Here is a 12,125-nt window from a genome sequence, read left to right as displayed (position 1 = left end):
TTTCTTGGAATGAGCTAAAATTTGTAATGAGAGTCAGTGTTAATTTTAGATTATAACCTCACATTTATTTAGCCGAAAATCTGTATTTGGAGACAATTTTATTTATAAACATATCAGAGTTGTTTTACTTAATCTTCGAAAAACTGTCATTGCTTATTCAAGGTAGTTTAAACAGTTTCGTCGTTGACTAGGACGCTATTTTCCATTGTACAGAAAAGCACTGCTGGCTATTGCCACGGAATGCAGTTTGTAATTTGTATTAAGAGACTTTTTGTTTTTCATATTTTTTGTTATCATAAGTAACTTTGTGCCGTAACATTTTGTTGACTTTGAGTAGTTGCTGTTATACATTTTCTGTATTTTTTGAAAATAACTGATGGAGTAGAAAGGTCATACTTAGATTTTAGACCAATGTGACCAAAAAAGAATTTTGGCAGCTTTATTTTTAGCCTACGAACTGAAGAAAGATCTGTGAGAGAAATAGAAAGGTAATCAATAGGCTTACTCGTATATCGGCACATTTTGTGGTCATCTTTAATAATGTGTGTTTACAAGAAAATCTGATTCCCAAATACACAGATACTACACCTGCTGCCCTGTCAGCTGGAGACAGTATGAAAATTGACCAAAATCTTGAATAGACCTTCTGATCAGGGTCGTGAGACGCTAATCAATTTCTGATGTCAATATTCGAGGGACTGTTTCCTAGCAGCTAATCGATGGATAGTTATTATTATTGATTTTGAAATAGACCATATATATATATATATATATATATATATATATATATATATTATATATATATTATTATTATTATTATTATTATAATTTACAAGAAGTCACTGTACAGCGTGCCTCCCCCCCCCACATAATTTACCCTTTGTTTATTGAGAATAAAGGCGCAGCCGCTTGGCCGATCGTATTTGACCTAGAAATCAGAGCAAGGTTATCAACATTTCGATCTGTCCTTCTTTTTACCTGGAACAGATATTGAGATGACACGGATAAAAAAGGGCAAGGAGAGGAGACTTAATGCCACTCCCTTGAGCAGCTGAGCCCAACTAAGCTGCTTAAAACAACCTTTCTAAAGGCAGATTAAGCTGCTGAATTGTCTTACCTTCGTTGGACCGGGGAAGAGGGAACCGAATCGCTGAACACCTGGCGAATGACACATCATGGGCACGACGCAGCCGGAGCCCTTAAAAGGAAGAGACAGCAGTAGCGGCGGTTAGTAGTGTGAGGAGTCAGCGTGCAGAGGGCGGCAATTAGCCATACACGCGGGCAGGTGATGCAAGTTGCTGAGAGATATTTCATTCCCCCCCCCATCCGACTCCAGATTCCAGTCAGCCTCGAGGGACAGCATGCACCGCCATCCGTGTGATCGTCCCTCGTCCTTCTTCACCAGAGACCCGCTTCCCACAAGGTAAAGTGCGAGTAAAGACCTTTCAGTCACGACAGTTTGCCCTTTAGAAAGTTTGGAGTACCAGCATTTCACTTCTGTCCTTGTGCCAGTTTATCCAGTGCCATTTCCAATGTCCTGTGTTCAAGTGTAAAGTGGTCATTCATTCCTCGAGTCTTTGGCACCCTCAGTGCAAACTCTAGTCATAATCGGTGTTATATTGTTCCTTTACTGGCGTGTAATGTGTAAATCTCTCTTGCATCGGGACCCATTCGCAGTGGACTCATCTTGGACTGTGCCTTGCCTTTAGTCAAGACTCCAGTAGAAGGATCTTCAGGCGTTGCAAGCCCTTTATCAATTTACTTATCCATTTTCCCTTCAAATGCTTTCTTTTGTAAATATAATTCTTTAATTTATTGCAAGTGTTTTACATAACAGTTCCTTATGAAGTAGAGCTTCAGCTCATAAAATCCCCCTTTTTCTTTGTTTTTTACGATTTCCCTTTACGTAAGTCAGAACTCCAAGGCCAATTAAATAAAGTTTCTGTTGCTGGCCTGTAAAAATACCATAAACCCAGGGAAATACGTAAATATATATATATATATATATATATATATATATATATATATATATATATATATATATATATATATATATATTTATATTTATGTTTCCTGGTGCAGGTAATTCTTAAGTCTCCACATCTAGTACTTTACTCTATAATGGCCTTGAAAGATAACCAGGACATATAAAACAAAAAAAATAGGAGTTATACAGGAGCTGAGGGCTCTTTCTCAAAGGGAAGTGCGTGAAACACGTGGATACAAAATAGGTATATTTACATGACAAACAAGATCAAAAGGAAAAATGAACTGAAACACGATAAATAGCTGCTGCAGAAGTCCTCCCGAAGGTGGGGGGGGGGAAAGCTTGGGAATGCCAGGAACACGGACCAAGGAGAATTCTGCTATGATCGTCCTTCTGAAACGATATGAGGACCCAGGTTACAATCTAAGGCTGGAATTTGGGGAATGAATTACTCGGCATGTGCTGAGGGCGCCAAGGACATCCCTGGGGCTTGTCTAGTGACTTTTGAGCAAGAAGGCAGTGAACAGGTGGGCCGGGATAGAACCAAGAAGCTCAGGGAACACCAAGTTATAGGCCCAGAAGTTTAATAAATGCACAAGGGCGAACATAACGTGACTAAGCAACTCTTTCTAGGTACTTTACCAAATCGTAGGGGCGTAAGGCTGACATCGGCGTCCAGGGTCGTCTTCTGCCAGGGTTCACATGTGTGTGTCGACAGAGGCCTCCCTCACCAAGGAACTGCTTTCAAGTCGTAGGTCGGGTGAGGAAAAGGGCGCCCTTGTGACGATGAAAGGCTGCAGTTGAGTTTCCGCTCGCTTTGGGATTTGCAAATCCCCACTTGCACTGGATGCTGGCCACGTGGATGGAGTACAAAGCAAAGGGTAGCTACTTCCATGTGGCGACGAGGGAAACAGGGGAGGGGGAGGTCTGCACTCGTGACCTCCTACTTTAGCTACTGGACTGCGTGTGAGAGCGAGCTCTGGCGCAATGGCCTTTATTCCTTCTGGACGGGTGTATGCTTTGCTTCTGTACCAAAGAAAACGGTGCCAGCCAGTTACTGCCCTAGACAAAGGGATTATCTGCTGAGCTTCTCTCAGAAACCCTGAATGTACTGTTTGAAACTAACCCGAACCGGATTTTACTACCTTTCACAGGTTCAAATAGACAGAGGCCTATCTATCGGCCAAGCAAAGCAGAAAGGCGGGCGCTTTTGTAGCGTATTTTGGCGCTAATCTTTACAGCTCCTCTGAAAAGATGACATTCACACCTTCAAGCGGGTGCGAATGTCGATAATAGCAAAAATGAGCGAAGAAAACGTTCGGCTTTACTCTATCTTCTGCTTTGCTACAACTGTTATTTTACTTTATTTACAAAACTCTGCTGCAATACTGATCAATAACAAACTGAAGGCTTACTTTAGGTGCAGAGTGCAATTTAGAACATACAATAAGAAAGTACCCTTACTTGCAAATTAATTATTGTAGAAATACTTCATAAGTGCTGATTCTACATATGCTTCACTCGCTTTACTCTACTGAGGGCAATAAGGCACTCAACAAAATAAACAGAGAACACTTCAAAGTCACAAAATAACAAACAAACAAAAAAAGTATAAAAGGCAGGACGTAAAATGAAAACAAATGTAAATCAACCAACTTCTTACTGCTATGCTGGAAAAACATGCATGCAATTAGTTTTGCCTTGAAGAGGCGGTATAAATGGCAATACACCGTTGGTTTTAAATGATATCCCCTTCACTAGAAATTGTAATAACAAAATTCAATTCCTCTTTCCAATTGGTGGACAATAATTGTGTACAAACTCGATGAGTAGCTAATACCTCCAGCTAGCGCTAAAATGAATGACGAGTTTGACAGCTCACTGAGCGAGCGAGGCAAAGAGATTATTCGCGGGTTTTAATTCGCTAACTTAAACAACGCTAAATTTTTACTTCCACGGCCTACAACTCGGGTGTAAGTTATAAATTTCGGCGATCCTCTCTCTTGTTTTTCTTTGACATGCGCCCTACCATACAAAAAAAAAAAAAAAAATCAGGTTTAGTCACGTTTGCTAAAGTGTCCTATGCTAAAAACACAGTTTACTTACGCAGAATTTCCTGGCCTGTTGCGCTGGCTTTCAAAGTTTCGTAATCTGTCTCATATCCAGCTTAGCTGAGCTAATTGCTGATTTTACAAATTGCAACACAAACAGCAAAGGGGGGGAGGGGCGATGCAATCGTTACGAGAATCACTGGCCATGGTCGCCATTTTTTATATGTTTCCTGGTGCAGGTAATTCTTAAGTCTCCACATTTAGTACTTTACTCTATAATGGCCTTGAAAGATAACCAGGACATATAAACAAAAAATTAGGAGTTATACAGAGCTAGGCTCTTTCTCAAAGGGAAGTGCGTGAAACACGTGGATACAAAATAGGTATATTTACATGACAAACAAGATCAAAAGGGAAAATGAACTGAAACACGTTAAATTGCTGCTGCAGAAGTCCTCCCGAAGGTGGGGGGCGGGGGGGAAAGCTTGGGAATGCCAGGATCATGGACCAAGGAGAATTCTGCTACGATCGTCCTTCTGAAACGATATGAGGACCTAGGTTACAATCTAAGGCTGGAATTTGGGGAATGAATTACTCGGGCGTGTGCTGAGGGCACCAAGGGACATCCCCGGGGCTTGTCTAGTGACTTTTGAGCAAGAAGGCAGTGAACAGGTGGGCCGGGATAGAACCAAGAAGAATCAGGAACACCAAGTTATAGGCCCAGAAGTTTAATAAATGCACAAGGGCAAACATAACGTGACTAAGCAACTCTTTCTAGGTACTTTACCAAATCGCAGGGGTGTAAGGCTGACGTCGGCGTCCAGCGTCGTCTTCTGCCAAGGTTCACGTGTGTGCGTCGACAAAGGCCTCCCTCACCAAGGAACTGCTTTCAAGTCGTAGGTCGGGTGAGGAAAAGGGCGCCCTTGTGATGATGAAAGGCTGCAGTTGAGTTTCCGCTCGCTTTGGGATTTGCAAATCCCCACTTGCACTGGATGCTGGCCACGTGGATGGAGTACAAAGCAAAGGGTGGCTGCTTCCATGTGGCGACAAGGGAAAGACAAGGGGAGAGGGGAGGTCTGCACTCGTGACCTCCTACTTTAGCTAATGGACTGCGTATGAGAGCGAGCTCCTGGCGCAATGGCCTTTTATTCCTTCTGGACGGGTCATGCTTTTGTACCAAAGAAAAGGTGCCAGCCAGTTACTGCCCTAGACAAAAGATTATCTGCTGAGCATCTCTCAGAAACCCTGAATCTACTGCTTGAAACTAACCCGAACCAGATTTTACTACCTCTCACAGGTTCAAATAGACAGAGGCCTATCTATCGGCCAAGCAAAGCAGAAAGGCGGGCGCTTTTGTAGCGTATTTTGCGCTAATCTTTACAATATATATATATATATATATATATATATATATATATATATGTGTGTGTGTGTGTGTGTGTGTGTGTGTATATATATATATATATATATATATATATATATATATATATATATATATATATATATACATTGTATAAGTCTGTATGTGTATCATATTTGTGTCATGTAAAATCTTGTAGCAAGCACATTCATAATTCTTCAGACGATAAATAAGTAGCCATGGTCTTGCGTGTGTTTAATGCTGTGGCCGTTGATAAAGGTGAACTCATGGGAACTGAATGATGAGCTCTGTATTTGATTCATTAGCAGAAAAATTAGTTTTGGAGAGAAAAATCAGGTCATACTGAGAAAGATGACACTGAAGGATAAACAAAGGCAAGTTCCAAAGCCTCATATATTAGAATAGATGACCATAATTTTCTTTTTACTGACCGGGGTCTTCTACTGTCTTAGATCTGCTCCCTTGTGTAAGCACACTTTTCCGTTAGTTTCCTCTTCCCCTTCATCATGTTTTTCAAACTCGGTGCAGAACAGGGTTAGTAGGAAGGCCAAGGATGCCTGGGCTTTGGCAAAATCTTGCCTTACCCATATAATTTCTTTTTCTTTATCTTTACCCACAAATTCGTTTTCAAAGCCATCACTATTGTCTTTCCTTCAGTGACTGGGAAATCTGGAGATGCATTTGTCCTTGCTAGGTGCGTGTGCCGGCTTTTCCCAGCTGACCAGTTTTATTCCGGCGACAATTTTGTCATTTTATGAGCAGACACTTTTCAGTATTGACTTTACATGTATACATTGTTCCTGTTATTTATTTATTTTTTGGCAAATTTGCAAATTTTCCTTTATGGTTGTTGTACATATCGCTTCTCTCTGGCAATATTGAACTTAATCCTAGTCCACTGAATCGTTCACGGACATTTCACGTTCAATATAGCTATATCCATGGATTGTATGAGATTAAAAAGAACTTGCATGTTGCTGCTGTTAATTTTGATATCCTCTCTTATTCTAAAGCTCTTGTGTCTGATTTGCGACATATTTCAGAACTGCTGATTCCAGGGTTTAAGAAGCCCTTTTTACTTATGCGTATTGCCATTCCAAGGGCCATGGAATAGATCTGCATATTAGAGAGGGTTTCTGTGCATCTCATAGGCCACAGCATGAGTGTGGATGTCATGAAACACAAGTGGCTTTATGTTATTGCTAGCTATAGGAACCAAGGTTTTGGATGACCATTTATGGCTGCTTGTTTGCCAAAATGACTGCAGTTCAAATACCTGACTCCAAGGGTTGTTTCATTTTTGTTGGTGATTACAATGCTCATAACACTAAGTGGCTGAGGTCGATTACTGACACAGGATGTTGCTGTTCTAGATGTCTCTGCTATTTCCAGTTGTGAGCAGTTAATAAATGAACCCTCTCACCACTTTAGTAACTGTCTTGACCTTGTATTCACAGGTAAGACAGGGATTGTATCTTGTGGTGTAGGTTTGCTGGTTGGTTCATCTGATCATTGTTAGATTGAGTTAATGTGGAGATGGGTCAGGCTGTTCATGATGTTGGCCAGTTAGGATGGTATTCACCGTGATCTTATTGATCTCAGGTGAAGTGATATTTACGGAAGTCTACATATTACTGAGTGTTTGAATAATCACCTTATGTTTATTATCGAGAGAAGAATTCCTTCTAAAATCCTCAAGGTTCATTTTAAAGATAAGCCATGGTTTAATGCTGTGTGTAGGATTGCCTATCATGAAAAATAAGAAGTTTATCAATTCTGTAGGAACAATTGACTGGAACTTTTGAGGTTTAATTTCACTGAGCATAGAAATCAAGCTCAGGTCGTCTATTAGAGAGATGAGAGAGCTTAAAATGGGAGCGTGAAGATGTTTCTCTCCAGTGACGATGACCATAAGTGGTGGTCTACCCTCAAGTCATCGCTCTGTGGAGTTGATTCAAGTATGCCTCCTCTTGTAAGAGCTGATGGAACTGCTGGACATTGCCCTAAACAGGAGGCCGAATATTTTGCTCAAGTTTTTGTGAGCAAAAAGCATGATGAGCCCTTGGTGTTGCCTCAGTCATGCTTTTCTGAGCCTAAGCTGTGGCCTTCCGGTCTAAGAAAGTCAAAACTTTGCTTTTGGGTCTTGACAGTTATAGTGGCATAGACCCTTATGGAATCTCTCCCATCTTTTTAAAAACACTGCTGATTCCATTGCTCCTAAGATTACTTCTATTTTCTGAAGATTAGTTGGACTTGCAAGTTTTCCTTCTGTTTAGAGGAAGGCCTATATAGCTGCTTTACCCAAGGGACTTAGTCCATCCTTGTGCCCTCTGAATCTATATAGGTTGATTTCAGTTACCCCTGTTTTACCTGAGGTTTTTGAGAAGCTGCTCTCTGAGCATCTAAGTAGGTTTTTTTTTAGAAGATAATATCCTGTTGCCAGCATTACAGTATGGGTTTTATAAAGGTCTCAGTACTTGTGATGCACTCTTGTTAATACCTATCGTCTTGCAAAATGCTCTTTATGAGGTAATGCAGAGGCATGCATTGTCGGTCTAGATTTTAGTGCATCCTTTGACTGTATGAATCATAAAGCACTTCTATAAGAGCTAAGATTATTGGGAATTGGTGGATCTTTTAATAATATTTTCAATGAATTTTTAATAGGCAGAACTTCAGTGGTCTGTGTTGATGGCCAGTATAGTAGTTTCAGTAATATCGTTTCAGGTGTTCCTCAAGGTAGTGTTCTTGGACTTTTGCAATTTATTATCTATACTAATGACAAGTGGCAAAGTATGGAGAATAAAAAGGCTGCATGTGTCGATGGCGCCACTCTGTTAGCAGTTGTTCCTTCTCTATGCCTTAGGCCTTTGGTTGCAGAATCCTTGAAAAGAGATCTGGCACGTATTCATGAGCGAAGTAGGCTTTGGGGCATGGAGCTAAACTCTTCTAAACCTCAAAGCATGATAGTTAGCCGGTCCAGTACTCTTTTGCCCTAGCACCCTGAGTTACATTTAAATGTCAGTGACCCTTTTTAAGATCTTAGGTGTAACTTTTGATAACAAATTTACTTTTGAGAAGCATATATGTAACATTGCTTCCTCCGATTCTCAAAAAGTTGGTATCTTGTGGAAATATTTTAGAATGTTTCGGGATGAAGTGTTTTAACTCTTCTTCCTCCTTCGGTAGAGGTCTGTTATCAGTCAAATTTATTTCGGCAACTCTTGACGTTAAATAGTGTCATAGACATAAAAGTGAGTTCATTATGATTGTTCCTTAAAATGTACCACAACGACAAACATTCTCTGCACTCTTCATTACCTGATCTAACTGTTTTTACTCACAACACTAGGCAGGCTGTTGCAGCAAACAATGCGACGTTTTCAAGCACCAGGTTTAATACTGATCGTTTTGCCAGGAGTTCTGTCTAGGCTACAACTAAAATGTAAAGTAGTTTACCTAGTGTAGTTGTGGAATCTTCTGGTCAGCAAATTTCTAAGCGAGCACTCTGCTGACATCTCCTGAATTTCAGGAGTATCCAGTGGCATTCCTGTTTGAAATTGCCCCCTGGGCCCAAAATCTGAGAGGGACTTTGAGAAAAATGAAAAATTTAAGAAATAAAATTTCTGAAATTTGCATTTACAAGTGCCTAAAAATTTTCCCCCACCCCCGAACTCCATGATAGTTGTTTTGGCCTTGTCAGCTATGCCCCCACTCCATAAGAGGGGCCCCAGATAGGACTATGGCCCCCGGGCCCCAAAATGTCTAGGAACGCCCATGGGAGTATCGGTTTTATTTTCTGTCCCCTCATATTTATTGATTTATCACCTTTTCTTATAACTTGACTCTCTCTCTCTCTCTCTCTCTCTCTCTCTCTCTCTCTTCTCTCTCTCTCTCTCTCTCTCTCTCTCCTAGGTTTATAGTCTGCTGAGTCTGTCCATAAGGGTTTTCACCTGAAGATTTAAAGAAAACAAGAATGGTTTCGGGAACAGAGTTCAACGTCACTATTGCGGGAGAGTTAAAACCTTAAACCCATTTAATGCATATAATAATTCAAGATAAAATCATCAAGGAAAAAAGAAATGAAAAATCTAGAGGTATATAGGCTATATATATATATATATATATATGTGTGTGTGTGTATATATATATATATATATATATTATATATATATATATATATATATATATATATATTATATATATATATATATATATATATATATATTGTAATATTTACCAATATTGATTGAGTGGTTCATGTTATGGGCCCTGTTCAGTTTTACTATTTTTATATTAATGTAATTCAGTTTTGTTTTAGTGGTGGATGATTAATGTAATTAATTTTTCTTTTGCTTTTTGGTTTTGATGTCAGAAATTAACGTAACTTTTTGTAAATTTTTTTTACTTATGTTCACTTTTGGTTTCCACTTTATTATTTAATCACCCTGTTTAGGAGGTGGTTAAAAAGTTAACCATCTTTGGTCTCTCCCATCCGTTTGCATGTTTTTTCTTCTGTTTTCATATTTTGCGAGCGTGTGTGGGGATGTTCAGCGTTACTGGTGGGCAGTGTGGAAAATTCTTTGATGACGGGCATCCGAAGGACCTTTAACCCTTTCCTGCCCAATTGACGTCATATACGCAACAACCCCTACTCTTTCTTTTCTGACTGACGTAAGTTTGGTACGAAATTTACCGACATTTTTCGTACAAAAAACTAGGGTAAATTTTTTTATTTTCGGACAGTTGGTGGTTTCCATAGGCTAAAGCATACCTTGGACCGCGATAGCCTGGTTGCATCGATAACAGGCAAACAGTCCCTATACTGCGCATGATACCTTATAGTAAATTTCTCAAATGAAATCAGGTGATCTTTCCCACGTTTCTCTCTTATCTACATTTTTTTTTTTATAAAAATGTATGGATTACATTATTGGAAACACTCTGTTTGGTATCTCTATTTTCTATAAATTTTTAGTTCTATAACAATGCATGCATAAAACCCATGGCGTAGTAAAATTCTTCACAATGACATCAGGCTGATCGCACCCACGCAGGCCTGGCAGGCCACACTTCTCAACGCCAGAGACCATGCGCATCAAGTTGGCTAAACACGTGTCGCTGTTTACATACAGCGACGCCAATTGAGAACAGTTTCAACATGCTTTAGATGAGCAGTTTTACGGTAAAACTAGCGGAAATTCGTTAGTGCATCACATAAGAGACGTCTGGATTTTAGGCAGGGCCCTGAATCTCATTTTTTAAACATTATCATATATATCGATATTTAGAGAATTTTGTTGGCTTTCTCATAAAAATAATTCATTCACCTAACTGCTATAGCTTTTGAGGTACGAATGATAATGTTGGTCAACGGTAACATATTTTTTCGTTTCGAACAGCTTATAACGTCAAAATGAAACTGTTGCTGTTACCAAAGCCATTTTTCTTGACTCTCACTTTATTCCTCAACCTTTCCTCTACATTTTTGTATATTTACAAAGTAATTTCTATGAAAAATCCGATAGGGCTCTTCAAAAAATGTCTAGCGATAATTTCACCGCATGAATGGAATCATCTGTTTCTTACCCACTTTTCATCAATTTTTCACCAACTGGACTTATTCGTTTTTCATTGTTTTATATGTCGATATTTAGAGAATTTTCTTTGGCTTTCTGCATAAAAATAATTCATTCGCCTAACTGTTATAGTTTTTGAGCTACGAACAATAATGTTGACAACAGTAACTTTTTTTTCAGATCAATTTATAACGTCAAATGAAACTGTTGCCCGTTACAGAAACCCATTTTTCTTGACTTTCCTTTATTCTTCAAACTTTTCCTCTACTTTTTCGTATATTTACAAAGTAATTTCTATGAAAAATAACCGAGATAGGGGGCTCTTCAAAAAAAAAAATTTTCTAGCGATAATTTTCACCATAGGCCGGGGAGCGCTCTGTTTCTTCCCATTTTTCTATCAATTTTTCACCAACTGACTTATTCGTTTTCCATTGTTTTATATGTCAATATTTAGGAATTTTATTGGCTTTCTCATAAAAAAATTATTCATTGCCTAACTGTTATAATATTTTGAGCTACGAACAATAATGTTGACAACGGTAACATTTTTTTCGTTTCAATCAATTTATAACGTCAAATGAAACTGTACCGTTACAAAAGCCATTTTTCTTGACTCTCACATTATTCTTCAACTTTTCCTCTACATTTTCGTATATTTTACAAAGTAATTTCTGTGAAAATAACCGAGATAAGGGCTCTTCAAAAAAAAAAACTTTTTTCTAGCGATAATTCTCACCATACGCCGGGCAGAGCGCTGTTTCTTTGCCCTTTTTTCTATCAATTTTTTCACCAGCTGGACTTATTCGTTTTTCCATTCTTTTATATGTCGATATTTAGAGAATTTTGTTGGCTTTCATAAAAATAATTCATTCGCCTGACCTTCATAGTTTTTAACTTACAAACGAAAATATAAAAAACCCAGTAAAATTTTTTTTTCGTGAAATAACTCACATTTTTTTGTATTTAGAGGGCTGGGACTTTATTCTGACTATTCCACCATAAAATATAAACATTTAGAAAAAGGACAGCAAAATGAACGTTGTTGGCATAAAATTTGTATTTTTGCTGAATTTTCGAAATAATTATTTTTCGCACTGTCGAGCCGCTTCCCAGACACATCAGCCTGC

The sequence above is a fragment of the Macrobrachium rosenbergii genome, chromosome 49 (genome assembly GCF_040412425.1).
Source record: "Macrobrachium rosenbergii isolate ZJJX-2024 chromosome 49, ASM4041242v1, whole genome shotgun sequence".
NCBI classification, from domain to species: domain Eukaryota; kingdom Metazoa; phylum Arthropoda; class Malacostraca; order Decapoda; family Palaemonidae; genus Macrobrachium; species Macrobrachium rosenbergii.
Note: the sequence above shows the minus strand (reverse complement) of the source record.